We start from the raw sequence: 21004 nt of genomic DNA on the forward strand, positions 1-21004 counted from the left end.
GCCAATTACAGCCCTCTCAGTCTACTCTCGATCATCAGCAAAGTGATGGAAGGGGTCGTCGACAGTGCTATCAAGCGGCACTTGCTCAGCAATATCCTCCTCACTGATGCTTAGCTTGGGGTCCTTCAGGGCCACTCAGCTCCTGATCTCATTACAGCCTTGGTCCAAACATGAACAAAAGAGCTGAACTCCAGAGCTGAGGTGAGAGTGATTGCCCTTGACATCAAGGCAATATTTGACCGAGTATGACATCAAGGAGCCCTAGCAAAATCAGTGTCAATGGCAATCAGGAGGAACACTTTCCACTGGTTGGAGTCATACCTAGCACAAAGGAAGATGGTTGTGGTTGTTGGAGGTCGATCATCTCAATCCCAGGACATCACTGCAGTAGTTCCTCAGGGTAGTGTCCTAGGCTTAACCACCTTCAGCTGCTTCATTAATGACCTCCCCTCCATCATAAGGTCAGAAATTGGGGATGTTGGCTGATGATTGCACAATGTTCAGAACCATGCGCGACTCCTTAGATATTAAAACAGCCCATGTCCAGATGCAGCAACACCTGGACAACATCCAGGCTTGGGCTGATAAGTGGCAAGTAACATTTGCACCTCACAAGTGCCAGGCAATGACCATCTCAAACATAAACGAATCTAACCATCTCCCCTTGATGTTCAATGGCGTTACCATCACTGAATTCCCCACTATCACAATCCTAGGGGTTACCATTGACCAGAAACTGAACTGGATCAGCCACATAAATACTGTGGCTACAAGAGCAGATCAGAGGCTGGGAATTCTGCGGCGAGTCCACCATCTACAAGGCACAAGTCAGGAGTGTGATGGAATACTCTCCACTTGCCTGGATGAGTGCAGTTCCAACAACACTCAAGAAACTCGACACCATCCAGGACAAAGCAGCCCGCTTGACTGGCACACCATCCACCACCTTCAACATTCACTACCTCCACCACTGAAGCACAGTGGCAGCAGTGTGTACCATGTACAAGATGCACTTCAGCAACATACCAAGACTCCTTCAACAGCACCTTTCAAACCCATGATCTCTAGCACCTGAAAGGACAAAGGCAGCAGATGCATGGGAACACCATCACCTACAAGTTCCCCTGCAAGGCACACACCATCCTGACTTGGAACTATGTCGCTGTTCCTTCACTGTCGCTGGGTCAAAATCCTGGAACTCCCTTCCTAACAACACTGTGGGTGCACCCACACCTCAAGCACTGCAGCGGTTCAAGAGGCAGCTCACCATCACCTTCTCAAGGATCGTTAGAGATGGGCAATAAGTGCTGGCCTAGCCAGCGACGCCCACATCCCATGAACGAATAAAAAAAAATCGATGTGTGAGTATCTACGTTGGTGGAGGGTGCAGGAGTATGAGGTGCCAATGGACCCCCTGAGGCTCCTTCCTCCCCCTCAGAGGTGGCAGTCTCGGAGGCTCTCTGATTTGGCACTGCTTGACTTGCATAAGAGAACAGAGACATGTAAGGTTCAAAAGCCTCCCTTCCTGCCAACACACACCCCTATGATGCAGACTCCTGTGGGCACCAGATGCCTAATAAGCAGCATGGCTCCATTACTGCAGATGCAGCATTATGCCCCATAGCAACCTTACTCACTGTCTTGGCAAGGTGCCCTAGTCTCTCCATCCGTGACACTTCGGTCGTGCTGCAGTCCAGCCAGCTCCATGGCCTCCTCCTCCATCGATGTTAGATCATGCAGCATGGACAGCTCTGTGCCCGTCCTGGCCCTTCTCTCTGATTGGGCGCAATCTTCTGCTGCAGACAGAGGGAAGGAAGCTGTTGGTTGCCCAGTGACATCAATTTCAACATAGAGGTTGCTGGCAGTCCAGCTGCCACAGATGGGGGCACGCAGATGCCCCCTGCATGTGTCCATTTTCTAGGCACCTCATGAGATTGTGCTCTGACAGGGGGCTTCATTTCAGTGACACCTCACCATGCCACTGTCAGTCAGCTTGCAGCTCCTGACCCATCCCCCACCTCTGGGGGGGATGATCCCTCTCCTTCCAAAGCAACCTCCTGCTTCTCCAGATGCAAGGCCCAAGAGGATGAAGGTATTAAAAGGTATTCACGTTCACAGCCCAGATGAGGTCATTGAGCGGCTTACAGCACTGAGTCCATGTGCGTGGCATGACCCCATGGCTGCGGATCTCCTCTGCAATCTGGAACTAGTCCTGTTTAGTTTGGCTCCCAGATCTCCTCTTTCTATCCCTTAGGAACAAGATGACACTCCTTACTTTGCAGCCTGCAAAAGCACCTGGAGGGAGGGATCATGGAAGCATGGAGCCGCCCAGGGTCTCCCTTCAGTCATCTCTTCAGCTTCTTCAATCACCACCTCCCCTCCAGGCCTTCACTGTTCAGTGTTCAATACAGGGATGGCAACCCTTTAAAAATGGCGCCAACACCTACCGACACAACACCTGACACAACACTCATGTCTCTGGGCCCGACCTTGATCATGCAATTGTTCAGGGGTGTCACGGGTATCAGGCTTAATTGGCTGGCCGCCGCTGAATTGCGTGCAGCGGCCGTTCCTGCCTCCGATATGCCTCATGCCTGATTCCAGTCCTAATGGCGGGACCAGCATCTCAAACATAAAATTCAGCCTGCTATTTCCACTGGTAGTTGACTCAGTTTTATTAATTTAATGTTATCACTAAAAACAGAAAGAGGTTATGAAAATTTAATTTATGGCAGGTGTGGTTAGAACTTGGAATGCCCTGCAGGGATATAGAATTCATAATAGCTTAAAAAAGAAAGTGGATAAATAATTGAAAAAGAAAATTTTAAAAGCATAGTATTGAGGCTCAGCCAAGGCCAAGATTCCTTGCTGCCATTCTTAGACAGGCCTGCCACTTGCTTTGCTGCATTTCCACACAAAATATAGAATAGCAACCAATTTATCAGTGACTAGAACAATGGCAGTTGAAATTTAATGCTCAAAGTGGAATGTTCTACACATAATGAAAAATAGATGAAACACATCATGAATGGTGTTGAAATAACTAAAGGTGAAGCTGGAAAAGACCTAGGAGTCTTAGTAAACTCGATGCTAAACATGTCCAACCATTGCAGAGCAGCAATCAACAAATCCAATAGGATGTTGAACTATGTAGCCAGAAGAGTAGAATATAAGTCAGAAGATATAACATTGAAATTTTATAGTGCACTGGATAGACCACACCTTAAATGTCCATTTCTGGTTGTCAAAAAATAAAAGAGACACTCATGCACTGGAGACAGGGCAGAGAAGAGCGCTTGCTCTGATTTCCAGTTCAGGGATCTGAATTATGGGGAAAGACTGGAGAACTGTGGTTTTCAGCCTTGGAAAGAGTCATCTGAGAGGTGATCTTATAGTGATACATAAAATCATTAAGGGAATAGAACAAGTTAACCTGGAATACTACTTTAAATTAAACTGCAAAATTATAACCAGGGGGTGCAGATCAAACAAGTAAAACATAATTTTAGGACTGATATCATGAAATTATTTTTTCCCCAAAAGATTGATCAATATGTGGAAAATACTTTCAGAGGAGGAAAAAGCCTTTGAATCATTTAAGAAATCAATGGATGTTACATTGGTTAGTTCATTAGGATCTCTCTGGATGGATGAACTAAGATGGGCCAAATAGCCTTCTTTATCCATAATCATCTTGTGATCTTAGCACAGTACTGTCCAATAAAGGTACAGTACAGTACATATGATAATAGTATTTATTTAGAATTCTCCCCATAGATTAATCCAGTCTATAATGCTCCAGAGGTTCACTAAATCTAAGAATCACAGGCAAGAAATGCTGCTGCCACTTTGACCTGCATACTGATTTAGACTTCAGCTTCAATAGATTTTAATTTTTCTCCCCACCGGGTTGAAACTACTTAACTCAAATCTATTCAATCATGTTTATTCCTCCTGATATAGTGCTTCCTTTGCAAATCTACTTAGTCTGTTGAATTTTATTTGTACCATGCCCAGAGCAATGCTCTTCACATCACTGTGCACACTCTGTGGGGGGAGTTTGTTTTTCATAATCATTGCTTACCCACTGTTTTTTTCAGGTTGTTTTTCTTCAGGTTTGCACTTGCTGCTGTTCAATATTCAGTATATTCACACCTAATCTGTACTAATGCTTTGTCTTTCAACACACCATTAACATATTGTTTGCCTTTGCTCCGTGACCTTTTGGTCAGCTATGTGGCCTGGTCCAATCTGCACCTTCTCCTTTGTTATCTCTTGCCCAACCCCCACCTCACTTGTTTATAATCTGTGACTTTTCTAATATTTGTCAGTTCCGAAGAAGGGTCACTGACCCGAAACGTTAACTCTGCTTCTCTTTCCACAGATGCTGCCAGACCTGCTGAGTGAATCCAGCATTTCTTGTTTTTGTTTCAGATTTCCAGCATCCGCAGTATTTTGCTTTTATATCTGAATTGACTGGGCTTGTCCAGAAACAAAGAAAGTGATTGTCTCTACCCTCCTCAGGATGAATGTCTTAGAACAATAAACCAGAATGGGGCTAATCAAACTAGAACCCCACCATATTTGGAAAAGGATTGGTGAGAAGTCACATGGTGGGGCAGCCATGTTGGTCTCCTTAAAATACAAACTGTAGAAAAAGCAGCAGGCAGACAAGGCAGTACCATCATGCCTGAAAGAACTGGAGGTTGTAACATATTAAAGTTTCCGAACCTATTATTTCCAAGTCCACCAGTACAGAAAACCAAACCCCTAGTAATAAGTCTACAAGCAACTAACTTCATGACCTGCTGAAAAATCCACCTCTTTGAGAGAATTCTGCAATCACTTTGACATATGACTTTGGCTATCAAATTCGGCGAACTACACTTCAGGAGTGAAAATGCCTTCTTCACCGGGCCCACAGCACATGCCTTTTCCCCAAGGTGAGCCAAATCACATGACTTATTAACTATTCCTTTGCTTGTAATTTATAAGAGGGCACTATCCCTTTTAACAGCTTTCTTTCTTGAGTGTGTGTGTGTGTGTCTGTCGGTGAGTGGTGAGTGAGTGACATAACGTTAGACTTTCAGGTACAATGTGTGAATAAAAATCAAGCGCTTTATTTAAATCCATTAAAACATGCTGCTGCTTATTCAAATTGGCCATAAACTCAAGGGTTAATGAATATACACATCTTCCTTGTCAGAAAACTCACTGATGAGGGACAGTAAACTCTCTACATTCTGTCCGTAACACAACAGCAAGTGGAATGTGAGATGTTTGATTGTGAGCAGACCTGGAGATTTTGATGATTGTGACTACGAGGATACATTTCCTTTTCTGATTAGCGATCGTGATGTTGATCATCTACCTCATCAAGATGATCGCGCTGAATCGCAACCACGCCCGTAATTTTACACCATCCCAGCAAGCCAGATGATGGCGGGGGTGGTGGCAGAAAATTGAGCGGGAGGCTCCGGAAGGCCTTCCCCACCCGCGCCCACGTTCTCCCCACTTTATGTGCGCTGGCGGGGGGGGGGGGGGGAGCGGCAGGGGGGTGGCGAGAAATGGGCCGCCCGTCCCACGCCAATCAAGGCCCTTAAGAAGCCATTTAGCAGCCACTTAAGAGCCTTCACCCACCTCCACGGGGATTTTACAAGTGTCGGGGAGACGTGAAAGGCTGACCAGCGAAACCTGGCGGCCTCTCAGCGTACCGGGGTCGGTTGGGGGTGGGGGGGGGGGGGGTGGGGGGGGTGGGGGGGGGGTGCCCGGACAAATGGGCACAGGGTTCTCGATTGAGGGCCGCTCCCACTTCTCCAACCACCCAGAGGACCTGAGATGCCCCCCTTCCCCTCAAATGACCATCCTTGCCTTGCCGGAGTGCGACCGATTAGCCCGGCGAGGCAAACCCCAACTTACCTGGACTCTTGGTTCCATGTCCTCAGCTGGGCTGCAATCCCAGCAGTGGCCAGTGCTCCTGATTGGCCAGCAGCTCAATGAGGCGGGACTCCTCCCTCAAGCGGGTGGAAGTCCCGCCTCGGAACAATTAAAGACTGGAGACCCGTAAAATGCGGGACAGATCCCCAGGCCGGGCAGAAGCTGGTTCGCTCGGTGTAAAATCCAGCCTCAAGTCTTTGTTGATATCAACATGATTATAGAAGATCTCAATATCTCAAAGATTATTTGTGTATTTAGAGGAACAAAAAAAACTCCAAGAAATGACTCAATATATACTGTTTGATCCTTATGAAAGTTTAATTCAAAATAGCCTCCTTAGTTTACAAGGAGGTAAATATGTTGTGTTAGATTACTCAGTGATTGATTGATCTTTGCTGTGTTTGTTAGACAGCTCACTATGCTGTCAGTCAACCCTGATGGGACGTGTTTCCAATAGTGTAACTAAGACAGCTCCGGGCAGCCATCTGAATAAAGCCTGAAATAGTGAGTCTAGATTCTTCATGCTTGAGTTACAAAATATAACAATAACCTTTTGTTTCATATTCCTTTTTGCATTAGTTAGTTTTGATCAGTAGCCTGCCATTTTTTTTGTCAATTGTTTTGCTTCATTATTCTTGGTTGCTGCTCCCATTCCAACAACACTTTGCAAAGTAGTGAAAATGGGTATTCGTTTGGGGGTTTCGAAAACACTGAAAACATGAGGTCAAAAATATTGTCAGAAGTGCTGGTGGAATGACACTTGAGGTAACCTGGGACTCGTTTTTATAGGCCCCTCAACATGCATATGCCTCATCATATCAGAGGAGGCCGATCTTCACCACATTCGCTTTACAATAAAGGCTGTCACAAAATTGTACCATCTACTGCAGGATGACCTGTCAGTAACATTTGGAAAAGAGAAAGCTCTTCTTGTGAATATGAAGATTACCATAGCATGAAACTTGCATGCTGCCAAATCCTTAAAAGCTGCTCCAGGGAATATATGCAGTGCACTCATGTTAAGCAACGTTTGAAAGGGACATCACCTTGATCACATTCCCTGGGGAAAAGAGACATCAGCCAGACAAAGTGCAGGTCTTTCACAAGACACTGCCCATGGAGTTCATGTGGACATCATGGTTTCACATATTAACCCATGGCCCTCATCATCAGCAGGGATTGGCACTCAATTAATGTTCAGGTGGCATCTGATCACTGAATTCTGTCCATGGTCTAAAAATGCCACAGGGGAGAAATTTTTTCGTGGTGCAATGCAGACTTATGTTGATTCCCTGCGGACAGACAGCACCGCCAACTAGTACCTGTGTGATATCATTGAGGAGTGCCGTGTGGGCCTGGCAGGTCACGGCCCATAGCACTGCCTGCCCCTGGTGAATTGACATAGTCTGCATAGCGCTGCTAGAAGCAGTGCTACCGAAACAAATTTTCCCCACAAGTGTTTTTGTTGTGACATTGTGAATAATTGGTCCACTTTTTACCATCACCCTAATTTATCCTTTAATAGTGAACTTAGCCCTTTAAAACCTGCTGAATTTGACATTTTACATTCCATAGCCAAGTGTGCTACAGGCTTAGTGCCCTAGACAGTTTTTTTTAATATGCTAATGGTCCAATCAAATCAGGAGACATAACTCAACTCTATTTTTGACAGTCTCACAAAAAATAGGGGTACAGAGAGGTACAGTGTACTAGAACGCACAGCAACCTTCTTCCTGTGATTACATGTACAAATATCTGTGAAAAGAGATTTGAAGCCGAGCACAGTAATATGACTTTTGACATGCTTTACTTCCAACTATTTTCTTGAAATTCTGATTGTTTCTCATCTCTATCATTTCGCTCTCATTATTCATATTTCATTTTCCTGCTAACCCTCAATCTCCAGTCTCGCATTTTCTGCCTTTTCCACCACTTGTCCTACTATACTTTTGTTTTACTTTCTCTTCTCTCATTTTCTCATTAAATTCACTGGAAATGCAATTCAACTTCAGCGAGGACACAAAATGGCCACTTAAGGATTGGTGTCCTGTGATGCACCTGGACTGATTTTTCTTTCTATTCAAGTAACTAGAAAAGAAAATTGGGCAGGCTATTACAGGGTAGCCAATCCACGACTGCCCGTATTGTGCCCCGTCAATGTTGATTTTCACCCCTTCTGTTATCATTTCTTCATTTTTCATTTCCTCTTCCCTTTGATTCATATTTCTTTTTTTATCCTTCAGTCCCTCATTTAAACTGCATCACTAAACCACCAGCAACAGCTTAATCATTTAACGCCAAGCAGTCTAGGGCCAGAATTTTGCGCTGCCCCAGCGGGTCGGATGGTGGCGTGGGGGCGGCGTAGAATTTAGCAGCAGGCTCCGGGAGACCTACCCGCCCCTTTTCCGCCACCTGACAAGTTTACGGTGGTCAGGTGGGAAATGGCCTGCCCACCCAAGGCCAATCAAGGCCCTTAAGTGGCTACTTAATGGCCATTTAAGGGCCCTCGCCCGCCTCCACGGGTATTTTACCTGTGGCAAGTGGGTGTGCTGGGGACGTGAAAGGCTGCCCAGCGAAAGCTGCCGGACTTTACGTGCCCCCGGAGGGGCATGGCAGTCGAGCACAGGGTGGCCGATTGAGGGCCGCCCCCGGCTCCCAACCCACCCCCAGGACCCAAGACATGCCCCTCCCCCCCAAAGGACCACTCCAGCTTCACCAGGGAAGTACCAATCCCCCTGGTGAGGCATGCCCCTACTCACCGCTCCTGGAGGCCCGCTGATTGGCCAGCAGCTCACTGAGACGGGACCTCCTCCCTCAAGTGGGTGGAAGTCCCGCCTCGGGACAGTTAAAGTCAGGGGATCCGCAAAATGCGGGATGGATCCCCAGGCTAGGCAGAAGCGGGTTTGCCACCAACTTTTACGTCGGAGTCCGGACCCCATCCATCTACTGTAAAATTCCGGCCGAGGTAACTGAGACAGGTTTGTGCTCATGGTAGTCCCATTGCTGCTCACTATTTTCTCTGTGTCTGGCTGATATTCTAATTAATTCAAAGTATATTTTAGCTGGATCAGAACAACTGAATGATTTATGGTGGTTACTACACAAGGTTGAGATCAATGTGCAGACAAGTGCAAAGAATACACTGTAATCACAAAAGAGCAGCATGTGGTTTCTGAAATGTTTGTTATCCACCTTGTTATATTAGAAAGAGAAAAATAAGGTAAATTAATATGCAATTATTCACCAAGCTATATGGTAATTTAATGTGATGTCAGTTGTATGGTTCATTTGTCTCTTGATGGAAGAATTAAATTAACTAGACAGGCAGAATTAACATGTCATGCTATTCATCAATAAACCCAGTCACATTTGATATCTTGAACATCTAAAACTAATGTAGAATTAGCACTGTCTGTAAGAATTATTATAAACTAATCCATGAGAGAAGATTTTTGCATTTTTGAACAGCTCATTATTAGGCCACAATCATCCTTTTGACCCCTCAGATATAAATACAAATCTGATCATTGCAAACTCAAGCTGCTACACTTTCAAATATTAAGGGGTTGCTGTGTTAAATGTTGAGAGATGTAGTTTATGTTGATGGAGTAAGGTTATTTTGTTTATTCTGAGAACTCTGCACTAGAAAAACTAGGTTTAAAATTAACAGGCATCAGGAAAGCATCTATCCCTATGGAATAGAGAGGGCAGCAGTGGAAATCATGAGTGCAGGCAAGGATTTCTGGAGAATTTGAATCATTTATTCAAATACACAGACAGATGGCAGGTTAAATTTGATATTAATACTAGCAGCACATTGGAGAGTACAAATTGAATAGAATAGAATTTGCATTGGAAGACTCAGAAAGAGATCTGGAAGGACCAGTGAATTTGTCACACTCAATGTGCAAACATTTTGTGGCATGATAATTAAAATAAGTTAATAAAGATATGAGCTACATACTGTAATATATTCGGGTGGCACTAGCAGAGAAAATGGACACCAAGCATGGCCAGATCAAGGAAGTGTTTATTCATGTCATTACATTATCACATTATTACATCATCACATCCTTAACATAAATAGATATACATTACACTGTTTCCCCTTTCAAAAGAAAAGTATATTTCTTTTTGCTTCTCTACAATGAACTATATCTACAAATCAAGTTTAATAACTAGTTTACAAAGTCTTTCTGATAACCTTACAGGTTTTGGTGTCGAGTTGGGTTTTTGACTGCTTGGTTTTGTTTGGTACTACGAATGTGAACGTATAAACTAGGAACAGGAGTAGGCTATTTGGCCCCTCGAGCCTGCTCCGCCATTCTATAAGATCATGGCTGATCTGTTTGTGGACTCAATGCCACTTTCCAGCCTACCCCCGATACCCTTTAACTCCCTTGTTTGTCAAGAATCTGTCTCCCTCTGCCTTAAAAACATTCAATGACCCTGCCTCCACCACTCTCCGGGGAAGAGAGTTCCACAGTCTCATGGCCCTCTGTGAGAAACAATTTCTACTTATCTCTGTCTTAAATGGGAGACCTCTTATTTTTAAACTGTATCCTCTAGTTTTAGTCTTTCCCAGAGGGGGAAACATCCTTTCAACATCCACTCTGGCAAGTCCCCTCAGGATTGTATATGTTTCAATAAGATCACCTCTCATCCTTCTAAACGTCAATGAATACAGACCCAACCTGTCCAACCTTTCCTCATAAGATAACACTCTCATCCCAGGAACCAGTCATAAGAATCTTCTCTGAACTGCTTCCAATTCAGTTTTATCCTTTCTTAAGTGTCACGGCAATGTGCTTTGTTGAATGATTCTTTTTTAAATCCACTGAATCTGAATTTATATATTTTTTAAAGAAATGTTAAAAAGAACAGATAAAAGATGACTTTGCTAGCAGCTTAAGGTGAATACCTAATTTGCTACACTGTATCCTACATTGCAAGGTCTGCGAGGAGGGTGATGAAATGTCTGCTCATTCCAGCAAGAACCAAGACTCAGGAAATTTAAGGGAACTGCTTGTTCTTTTTACTAAAAGCAAAATACTGCAGATGCTGGAAGTCTGAAATAAAAACAAGAAATGCTGTAAATACTCAGCAGGTTTGGCAGCATCTGTGGAGAGACAAGCAGATTTAACTTTTCAGGTCGGTGACCCTTCATCAGAACAAGAAAAAGTGCAGCTAACTACTATGCTTGAATCACTAAGTTACTGTCATGTGACAAGCCACTCCCCATCTGTGGTTTTAAGCTTGTGTTTCTCTGCAAGAGAGAGGAGAAGCATCTTGAGTCTGACATGTGCAGACTCTAAGCAGGTATCTCTGACTGTCTGTCTGTCTGTCTCTCTCCTTTCTAGCTTGCAAGCTTCAAACCCTGCTTGTTGACTGACCATCTTTGTATACTCCAACTACAATCAGAAACTCCATTGGAGGAAATCATCCGCATCACTATCTCCAAGAGACTCACCAAATCAGTCATCTAACTCTTCCAACAAAAAGCCTCAGGACCACCGAATTCAACTCGAAGCCAGCCAAATTACCAAACACCACAGACTGTAGACCACTTTTTTCCTATGGACTTGAACTCAACCAATCAAACTTTCCCCACTTGGTAACGTGTGTGTGTGTGTGTGTGTGTGTGTGTGTGTGTGTGTGTGTGTGTGTGTGTGTGTGTGTGTGTGTGTGTGTGTGTGTGTGTGTGTGTGTGTGTGTGTGTGTGAAAGTTGGCATGCAGTTTATTATTTTCATTAGTTCAGTTTAGGTACAATAAAATTAACTTCTTTCTTTGTTACACTCAAGAAAACCTGTCCAATTGGTTCTTTTTATGATCATAGCAAGTAAGTAATCAAACATCTACTGAATTGGCCAGTACATCCATTTTAAGGAAGAATTAAATCTGTTGTGGTCAAACAAGGAGAGGGAAAAGAGAGAAATCCTTTGACCCCCTCCTCACTTGACTGTAACATAAGTAAGGAGACCAAGACTGTACACAATACTCTGGATGTGGTCTCACCAATGCCCTGTACAACTGTAGCTAAACATCTCTGCTTTTATATTCCATTCCCCTTGCAATAAACCACAACATTGCATTTGTCTTCTTAATCACTTGCTGTACCTGCATACTTAACTGTTTGTGCTTTGTGTACTAGGACTCCCAGATCCCTCTGCAGCTCTGAATTCTGCAATCTCCCTCCATTTAAATAATATGTTGCTTTTCTATTTGTCCAGTTAAAGTGGACAAGTTGAGGCCCCAGCACTGATCCCTGTGGGACTCCACTAGTTTGCCAACCTGAAAATGACCCATTTATGCCTACACTCTGTTTCCTGTTAGCTAACCAATCCTCTCTCCATGCTAATATGTTACCCGCTTTAGCATGGGCTCTTATTTTGTTTAGTAACCTTTGATGTGGCATCTTGTCAAATACCTTCTGGAAATCCAAGTGCACCACATCCACAGGTTCCCCTTTATCCATGTTGCTTGTTACTTTCTCAAAGAACTCTAACAAGTTAGTCAAACATGATTTCCCCTTCACAAAACCATGCTGACTGCCTGATTACATTGAAACTTTCTAAATGCTCTGCTATAACCTCCTTAATACTAGATTCCAGCATTTTACCTATGACAGATGCTAAACTAACTGGCCTGTAGTTCCCTGCTTTCTGTCTTCCTCCTTTTTTGAATATATTCGCGATCTTCCAATATGATGGGACCTTTCCAGAATCCAGGGAATTTTGGAAAATTAAAACTATCTCAGCTGCCACTTCTTTTGAGACCCTAGGATGAAGTCCATCAGGACCTGAAGACTTGTCAGCCTTCAGTTCCAATAACATTCTCAGTACCCTTTCCCTGGTGATGGTAATTTTTTAAAGTTACTCCCTTCCTTTCAACTCTTGATTCACAATTATTACTTAAAGAAGATCTTGCTTCTTTCTCATAAATTGGTATTTCAGACACTGAAGTCTGAACTGGTTCAAATTCTGACATGAGCTTCAAGTGGATCGTGCTCATGTTTTGGTTCATCCCTTGCTGGGATCATGTGATCAACATGGACATTCCTCACTTCTCCATCAATTTCAACCAAGTATCTTTTGGTTCCACACACTTATACTACATTTCCCACATCCCACATGTGTGACTTGTGAGGGGACTCAAAACACAAAGATACTCATTTTGTTTAAAACTGCATTCTCTCTTGTTTGTGATAGACTGATGTTTTTGACTGAACTGCTTGTTTTCAACGGGGATCCCGCCTCCAAGAGCTGCCAGCCAAACAAAGGGTCAGAAGCTCAGGAGTATTGGCAGCACCACTGGAAGCTGTGGCACTGCCAGTACTGCAGAGGTCTTGGATCCAGGCCCAGCGCTGGAATCCCAGATCTCAGATATGTGAGGCGGGGTCGCTGGGACCAGTCCAGTAGGCCCCAGCAAGGCGCTGTGGTGGGGGTGAGGGGGGTGGGCATGAAGTCCAGGGGGAGGGGGAGACCATGAAGGGTGGTGCCAATGGGAGTCCTCTGTGGATCACAAATTGCCCACAGAGAAGGGATACCCCGAAGCCCCCAGGGAGGGCACCTCGTTTTACAAGGCACTCTCCCCGCATGGCAGAGGCACCCCCCCGCTGCTGGTTAAATCCCAGTGACAGGAGGAAGAGGCCTTTAAGTGTCCATTAATAGGTCGCTTAAGGGTCTCAATTGGTCTCTGGGCATGAAGGCCATTCCCAGCAAAATTACTTGGTGATGGGGTGGTGAGGGGCCCTCCACTGCCCACCTTCCATCACGATTCTATGGGGCCCCTGCCTCTGACCCATACATCTAGCCCTTTGTGTGTTCAGTAACTTCGATTGGATTCTTTCATTCACCAATTCACACAAATCTGTCTCATAATGCATTGGAATGTGCTAAAGTTACAGTATAGTGATAAATTCTTCAGTACCACAATGTCCTCACCAACTGTTTCTCTTTTTTCTGATTTCTGGGTTCCAAATTTGTAGTTTTCTGCTATCTCGAGTGGCTTAGGGCTGAAATGTTCCACTATTTTGGTGATGATTGTTTTGATTGGCGTATTGTTTGCCTTGTTGGGAGCAAGAAGATTTGTTAGCATGCCATACACTTCCGGGCCAATTTCCTTTAGCAAAATGGCTTTCTTGTGCTCAAGCCTTGCCTTATTACGAGTTTTGACTGCTTCACTTTCACCTTCAAGTTCCAAAATGTAATTCGCTCTGAAAAATGTCCATTCTTTCAATATATGAATTGAATGGTTCTTCATCCCTCTCATGTGTTCCTAGTCTTCCAATGTATCACATGAGCACAGACACATTGTCCCATTTCAAATTGGCAATAATCCAATAAACATTTTATTGCGGTTGTCCGTAACAGTGATACCTAAAACCAGTCTAGTCAGTGGTTGAAAATATTCTCTTTCCCAAATGAGCACTTTGAATCCGATGCATGTTAGGACCCTGCAGCATCCCATTCAACTGCGGAGTTAGTTTAAGGCTCAAGCTTCACACAATCCAGGTAAAATCTCTGCCATCCGAGCAGGTGGGTCACCTGGATCTGGCTCATCATATTCACTCCCGTCCCTACTGTTGTTTGCTGCCTATATTTACAGACTCCATCTCATCCTCATCACCATTTTCTGTAATATCGTTTGGTGGCACTAAGCAGAGAAAATGGACACCAAGCATGGGCAGTTCAAGGAAGTGCTTATTCACATAATTACATCATATGTCATTATGTCATTAACATAATATACAAATACATTACACGTACCAAGAGCAATGGAACACAAATCTAATATGGTTATGTTGAGACTGTATAATGCACTGATCTGACTGCACCTGGTACATTGTGGGTAGTTATGGTTGCTACACTTCAAGTAGGGTGAACTAAAGAAATAGGAACAGGAGTAGGCCATATGACCCATCGAGCCTGATCCACCATTCAATATGATCATGGCTGATCTTAGGCTTCAACTCCACTTTCCCACCCACTGACCATATCCCTTGATTCCCTGAGAGACCAAAAATCTATCTAGCCCAGCCTTAAATGTATTGAGCGATGCAGAATCCACAACCCACTGGGGTAGAGAATTCCAAAGATTCGCAACCCTTTGAGTGAAATAATTTCCCTCATCTCAGTCCTAAATGATCGGCCCCTTATCCTGACACTGTGCCCCCATGTTTTAGACTCCACAACTAGTGGAAACAATCTCACAGCATCTACCCTATCCAGCACCTTCAGAATCTTGTATGTTCCAATGAGATCACCTCTCATTCTTCTAAACTCCAGAGAATATAGGCCCAATCTACTTCACCTCTCATCGTAGGACAAACCTCTCATCCCAGCTACCAATTTAGTGAACCTTAACTGTACTGCCTCCAATGCAAGTCTATCTTTTCTTTAATATGGAGACCAAAAATGCACACAAGTACTCCAGATGTGGTCTCACCAAAACCCTGTACAATTGTAGCAAGACCTCTTTATTCCTGTACTCTAAGGGTGCAACCTTTGGAGAGGGTGCAGCAAAGACCAAAAGAATAATTTTAATTGCACGAGGGGTGAGATATGAGGAAAGGTTTAAATAAAAGCTCAGTCTCTACTGCCCTGGGAAAATAGTTTTGGGGAGTGGGAGGAGGGGGAGGACCTCATTGTAGTATAAAATATATTGAATAGCTCAACCAAGGTAATTCTAGAACAGTAATAAATGCAAAAGCAGAAAAAAGAACAACTTGCATTAATGCAACACTTCATGTCATTGAAACTTCTCAAAGTGTTTCGCACATTTCTTTTGGCAGCACATTTTAGGAAGACAAACTTTGGAAAATGAAGAAGCAGTTAATGGAGCTTGACTGTAATAGATGTTAGAGATGTTATATGAACTTATGTTCTGGAAAAGGGGATATAAAGTGTAATGGTCAAATGTGTACATGATACCAAATTGTGTGGCTGATTCAGGACCTTAGTTTGTGAATATATGTGCAGAGAATAGGGACATGGACCAAGTGGGCAAATGGCTTTCAATATAAATGCATAAAATTCAGAATACAGATTTTGGCTGCAAATTTGAGGACTCCTGTTCCACTAGTGCAAGTGTAAAGAATGGAATCTCAAACCTCAAAGAAAGAAATACTAACAGAGGGCATAGATTTAAGCTAAGGGGCAGGAGGTTTAGAGGGGATTTGAGGAAAAAACATTTCACCCAGAGTGTGATTGGAATCTGGAACACACTTCCTGAAGGGGTGGTAGAGGCAGGAACCCTCATAACATTTAAGAAGTATTTAGATGAGCACTTGAAACGCCATAGCATACATGGCTATGAGCCAAGTGCTGGAAAATGGGATTAGAATAGATAGGTGTTTGATGGCTGGCACGGACACAATGGGCCGAAGGGCCTCTTTCTGTGTTGTATAACTCTATGACTAACAGAGAATATTACTATCTTTTGGATAGCCTATTTTTAAATAATTATAGCTAAGTCATAAATTTCCCAGATATTATAAGTGTCTCGGAAACTCTCTTCAATAAGTATCTCCCACTTAAGGAGACACAGAGAGGGGATACTTGTAGTTGTATACAGAATGCTAAATGAGACGATGTATTAACTTTTATGTATTTATTAAAGAATTGAACATGCAATACACTTTAAGTGTCTAAGTATACGACAATATCAAAGATTACTAAAAGATATAAAACATAATCTTATTTCTAAAATAGAATCCAAAAGTTTAACCTTGACAATATTGCAGCAAAATATCTTAAAATACCCATCAAAATTTAAAGTAAACTTTTACCTTAAATTTCCCGAATACCATAGGTTGAGAAGCATTGAGGATACTTCTGGCGTTTTGATTCAAAACTCTTATGTCTATACTGTTTCTAATCTATCATCTCATCTTTTAGAATGTAGATGTTACCTTTCTGTGTGTTTTTCCTGCTTTTGAGATCCATATATGGTAATAACATTAGCTACATTTCCCACATAATGTAATTGCTGAAAATTCCCTTGTCTTGAAGTTGTGAGTTTTAATCTGGTCAAAATGTTTGCAATTGGGACTACTTGGCAACTGTTTTTGTAAGTACCATTTCATTTTCATTCTGTTGAGCCAGTATGTCTATATCACTAACACTATCAACTCATTAAGTTTATAATTCTCAGCAGCACAGTTGCGCAGTGGTTAGCACCGCAGCCTCACAGCTCCAGGGACCTGGGTTCAATTCTGGGTACTGCCTGTGCGGAGTTTGCATGTTCTCCCTGTGTTTGTGTGGGTTTTCGCCGGGTGCTCTGGTTTCCTCCCACAGCCAAAGACTTGCAGGTTGATAGGTAAATTGGCCATTATAAATTGCCCCTAGTATAGGGAGGTGGTAGGGGAATATAGGGACAGGTGGGGATGTGGTAGGAATATAGGATTAGTATAAATGGGTGGTTGATGGTCGGCACAGACTCGATGGGCCGAAGGGCCTGTTTCAGTGCTGTATCTCAAAATAAAATAAGATGTCCCATTGTGTTTCATCTTCTAATTCCATTGGAGGAGAGATCTTGGAATGGATTTTTTAAACTTTTTTTTCTGGTTCACATTCTATTGTAACAGGGATGTTTATGAATTTTTAACTCTGCTCTGAAAAGGGAATTTCAGTGAATCTTGAAAACTGACCATTTATTCAATGTTTAATTTTAAAAGGTATAATGTGTTAATTATATCTAAATTCTACCTAATTAATCCTATTATACCGATGTTTCATTGCACCACCAAGTCACACACCATCCTGACTTGGAACTATATCGCCGTTCTTTCACTGTTGCTTGGTGAAAATCCTGGAACTCCCTTCCTAACAGCACTGTGGGTATACCTACCTCACATGGACTGCAGCGGTTCAAGAAGGCAGCTCACCACCACCTTCTCAAGGGCAATTAGGGATGGGCAATAAATGCTGGCCTGGCCAGCGACGCCCACATCCCATGAATGAATAAAAAAAAACAACCTCAGGAACATGCCCTGACATGTCTGTGTGGGTGTCTGTTTTAGTTAAAACTGTCCCAGCAATAATGTCTTCCGACAGAATTCTCCTTTCATAGCTCCATCTTCTTACCACCATGATACAAACTCTGCCGACAGGACTCCACCACAGCCAACTTACATTCATTAATACGAAATAAATAAAAGCACGGGTTACATGATTAAGAGTGATTAATATAATTAAGGTAAATAATGCACTGGCTTACAATAAGAAAGGTGACAAATGCTTTTTATGCTATGAGAGGGGAGTTTTTGGTGTTCTGTCTGACCGGAAAGAAGCAGGCAGAGTGTGCATATGACTTTGCCAGGGTAAGGGGTTTCCCAACGCTGCAGAGTTCTATTGACTGCACACATGTGGCTTTGGGATACCACATCTAAATGCAATGGTTACCAGTCGCTAAATGTGCAGCTGGTGTGCAACCATGCTCAGCCCATCATGCTGGTGAATGTCCACTATCCCGGCAACAGTCAAGATGCTTCTATTCTGTGCCAGTCTGCCGTTCCCTCAGTATTTGAGCCACTACATCAAACAAGAGGGTGAAGCTGGCACCTGCATTATCCTTCCCCCTGCCCTTGCTGCAGCCCACTTGCACCCAGTGACTCATCATATGCAGAATGTCCTTCTATGCTATTCTCGAAAGCATACACAGTGCCAGTAGCTGAGCTGGTGGCTGCAAGTGTGAGATCGAGTGACGATGTTTCTTCTTCTTCAGTGTCCTACACATTCCCGCACCTGTGCTTGACCAGGTGGCAGTTCTTGGCCATCTGAAAGGATAAAGGCATTAGGGTTGGGGTGAGTGAAGGAGGGGAAAGGAAGAGATGCATGCTTACACATCTGCATCTTGTAAATCAGAAGCGATTGTGAGATGAGGGGGTTGTGGGATGTAAGAAGGTGGATTAGGTGGGAACATACCAACATCTTCTATGGTTTCAGCCCCGCTGGTAGTCACGGTTTCAGTTGTGGCTGCTCCAATGATGGTCAGCACCGTCTCCTCCAGTGGGGTGAGGACATGCAGCCATGCCTGTCCCTTGACAATTAGGTGTTGCTGCCTCCAGTTATGGGCCGCCTTGTCCTGCAAGAGAGAGGGAAGTGTGTCAGTGAGTGTGGTGAAATGAGTTTGGGTGATCTGTTTGTCATAGTTGAATAGCTGGCAGTGTGTGCAAGATGAGAGATGTGGGTGTGAGCCTTGATGCAGTTTTAAATGTTTGAGGGTAAGGTGAGGCTATGATTGTGTGGTCTAGTCATGCTTGGAGATTATTGGTATGTGAGTGAAGAGGGTGTGGTGAATACAGCAGTGTGTAAGGATATGTCATTTGAAGATGCATTCACTGACATTAGCCACTCTTATGAGGTCATTAAATCTTTTTTCTGCACTGCATCCAGGTCATCAGGGCTAGACTGCTGGCATCGACCACAATGGCTATCTGCTCCCATTGTCTTCTCAGTAATTGCCTCGGGAGCCTCCTGGGCCCTATGGGAAGAAGACCATTCTCCACCTGCACCAAGGCCTACAGTACTGCATTAGAGAACCTTGGAGCATACTCTCTACCCTGTTGTACCATTTCCATTCTGCTTCCTGCTCTGAGAGACTTCCATAACCAGTTTCAGCACCTGCTGCAGCCAGAATGCACTTTGTCTTTAAGAAGTTGTTATGCCAATGTGTTTTGTTGAATTATATTTTCTTCAATCCACTGACTGGAGATCTGATTTTGTATTTTTTTTTAAATGACTTTGATAGCAGCTTAAGATGATCACCTAGTTTGCTACACTGTATCCTACATTGCAAAGGATTGCAAAGCAATCTGTGATCTTAAGCTGGTGTTTCCTCTGCAGCAGAAGAGAAGCAACTGGACTCTGACATGAGCAAACCCTAAGTGGGGGTTCCTCTCTCTCTCTCTCTCTATTCCAGCTTGAAAGCTTTCAAATCCTGCTTGTTGACTGACCACCTTTGCACACTCCGGCTACAATCAGAAACCCTGTTGGAGGAAACCATCCACATCGCTATCTCCAAGAGAGTCACCAAACCAGTCGTCTACCTCTACTAACTAAAAGCCTCAGGACCACTGAATTCGGCTAGAAGCCAGCTGAATCACCAAATTCCACAGACTGTATACCTTTTTATGGCTTCTAACTCAACCAATCTACCTTTCCCCACTCTGTAACCTATTTGTGTGTGTAAACCTCTAGTATGTGAGAGTGAAATTTGGCGCATAGTTTATTATTTTATTAGTTCGGTTCAGGTACAATCAAGTCAACCTCTTTCCTTGTTAACTCAGGAAATCCTGTATGACTGGTTCTTGTTATGAACATATCAAGTAAGTAATCAGACACCTACTGAATTGGCCTGTACACCCACTTTAAGAAAGAAAGAAACCTGTTGTGGTCAAACAAGGAGATGGAAAAGAGGGAAGCCCTTCAATCCCTCACTGACCGTAACAAATTACATTCTGGCTTTAATTAGTCTAGGCTAACTTTAAGTGGTGCTAGCCTCGCACAAACATGGGCCCACCTCTGAGGCATGAAGTCACTTAGCAGTGGACTTGGTGCTGGGCTACATGCCACTATCATTTAAATTAGAAGGCAGCACAAAGTTTGCATGTGGCTTGCATTGCAATAAATTGGTGCAGGTTAATCGTGAACCCCGCATGCATTTTCTGGTCTAATCCAATTTTTCCCCCATTATTTCTTCTATTTCTTTGGAATAATTTAATGTAATAGCTTTTTATACACGTCAAAAGAAAATTGATTTGCACTGAAAAATGTTTACTAGTCAGCTTTACTTCCCCTCAATACACAATAAATACTGCTAAAGTTGTGTGTTGAGTTTGCTATCTTTGCTAGTCCATTTATTTATTTTAAAACCGGTAAATTCTTCATATTACCCATGAACTATGTATGCTGATTCTACAATATTGATAGTCAGAGATCTCCAGTTTACGGTAAAACATTCAGAATAACACATACCGTATGATTATGTTTGCAATTATCATGTAAACAAATACATTGCTTTTATTTTGGAATGTAATTGTGCATGATTTCTAAAGATATCTGA

The sequence above is a fragment of the Heterodontus francisci genome, chromosome 2, assembly GCF_036365525.1.
Source record: "Heterodontus francisci isolate sHetFra1 chromosome 2, sHetFra1.hap1, whole genome shotgun sequence".
NCBI classification, from domain to species: Eukaryota; Metazoa; Chordata; class Chondrichthyes; order Heterodontiformes; family Heterodontidae; genus Heterodontus; species Heterodontus francisci.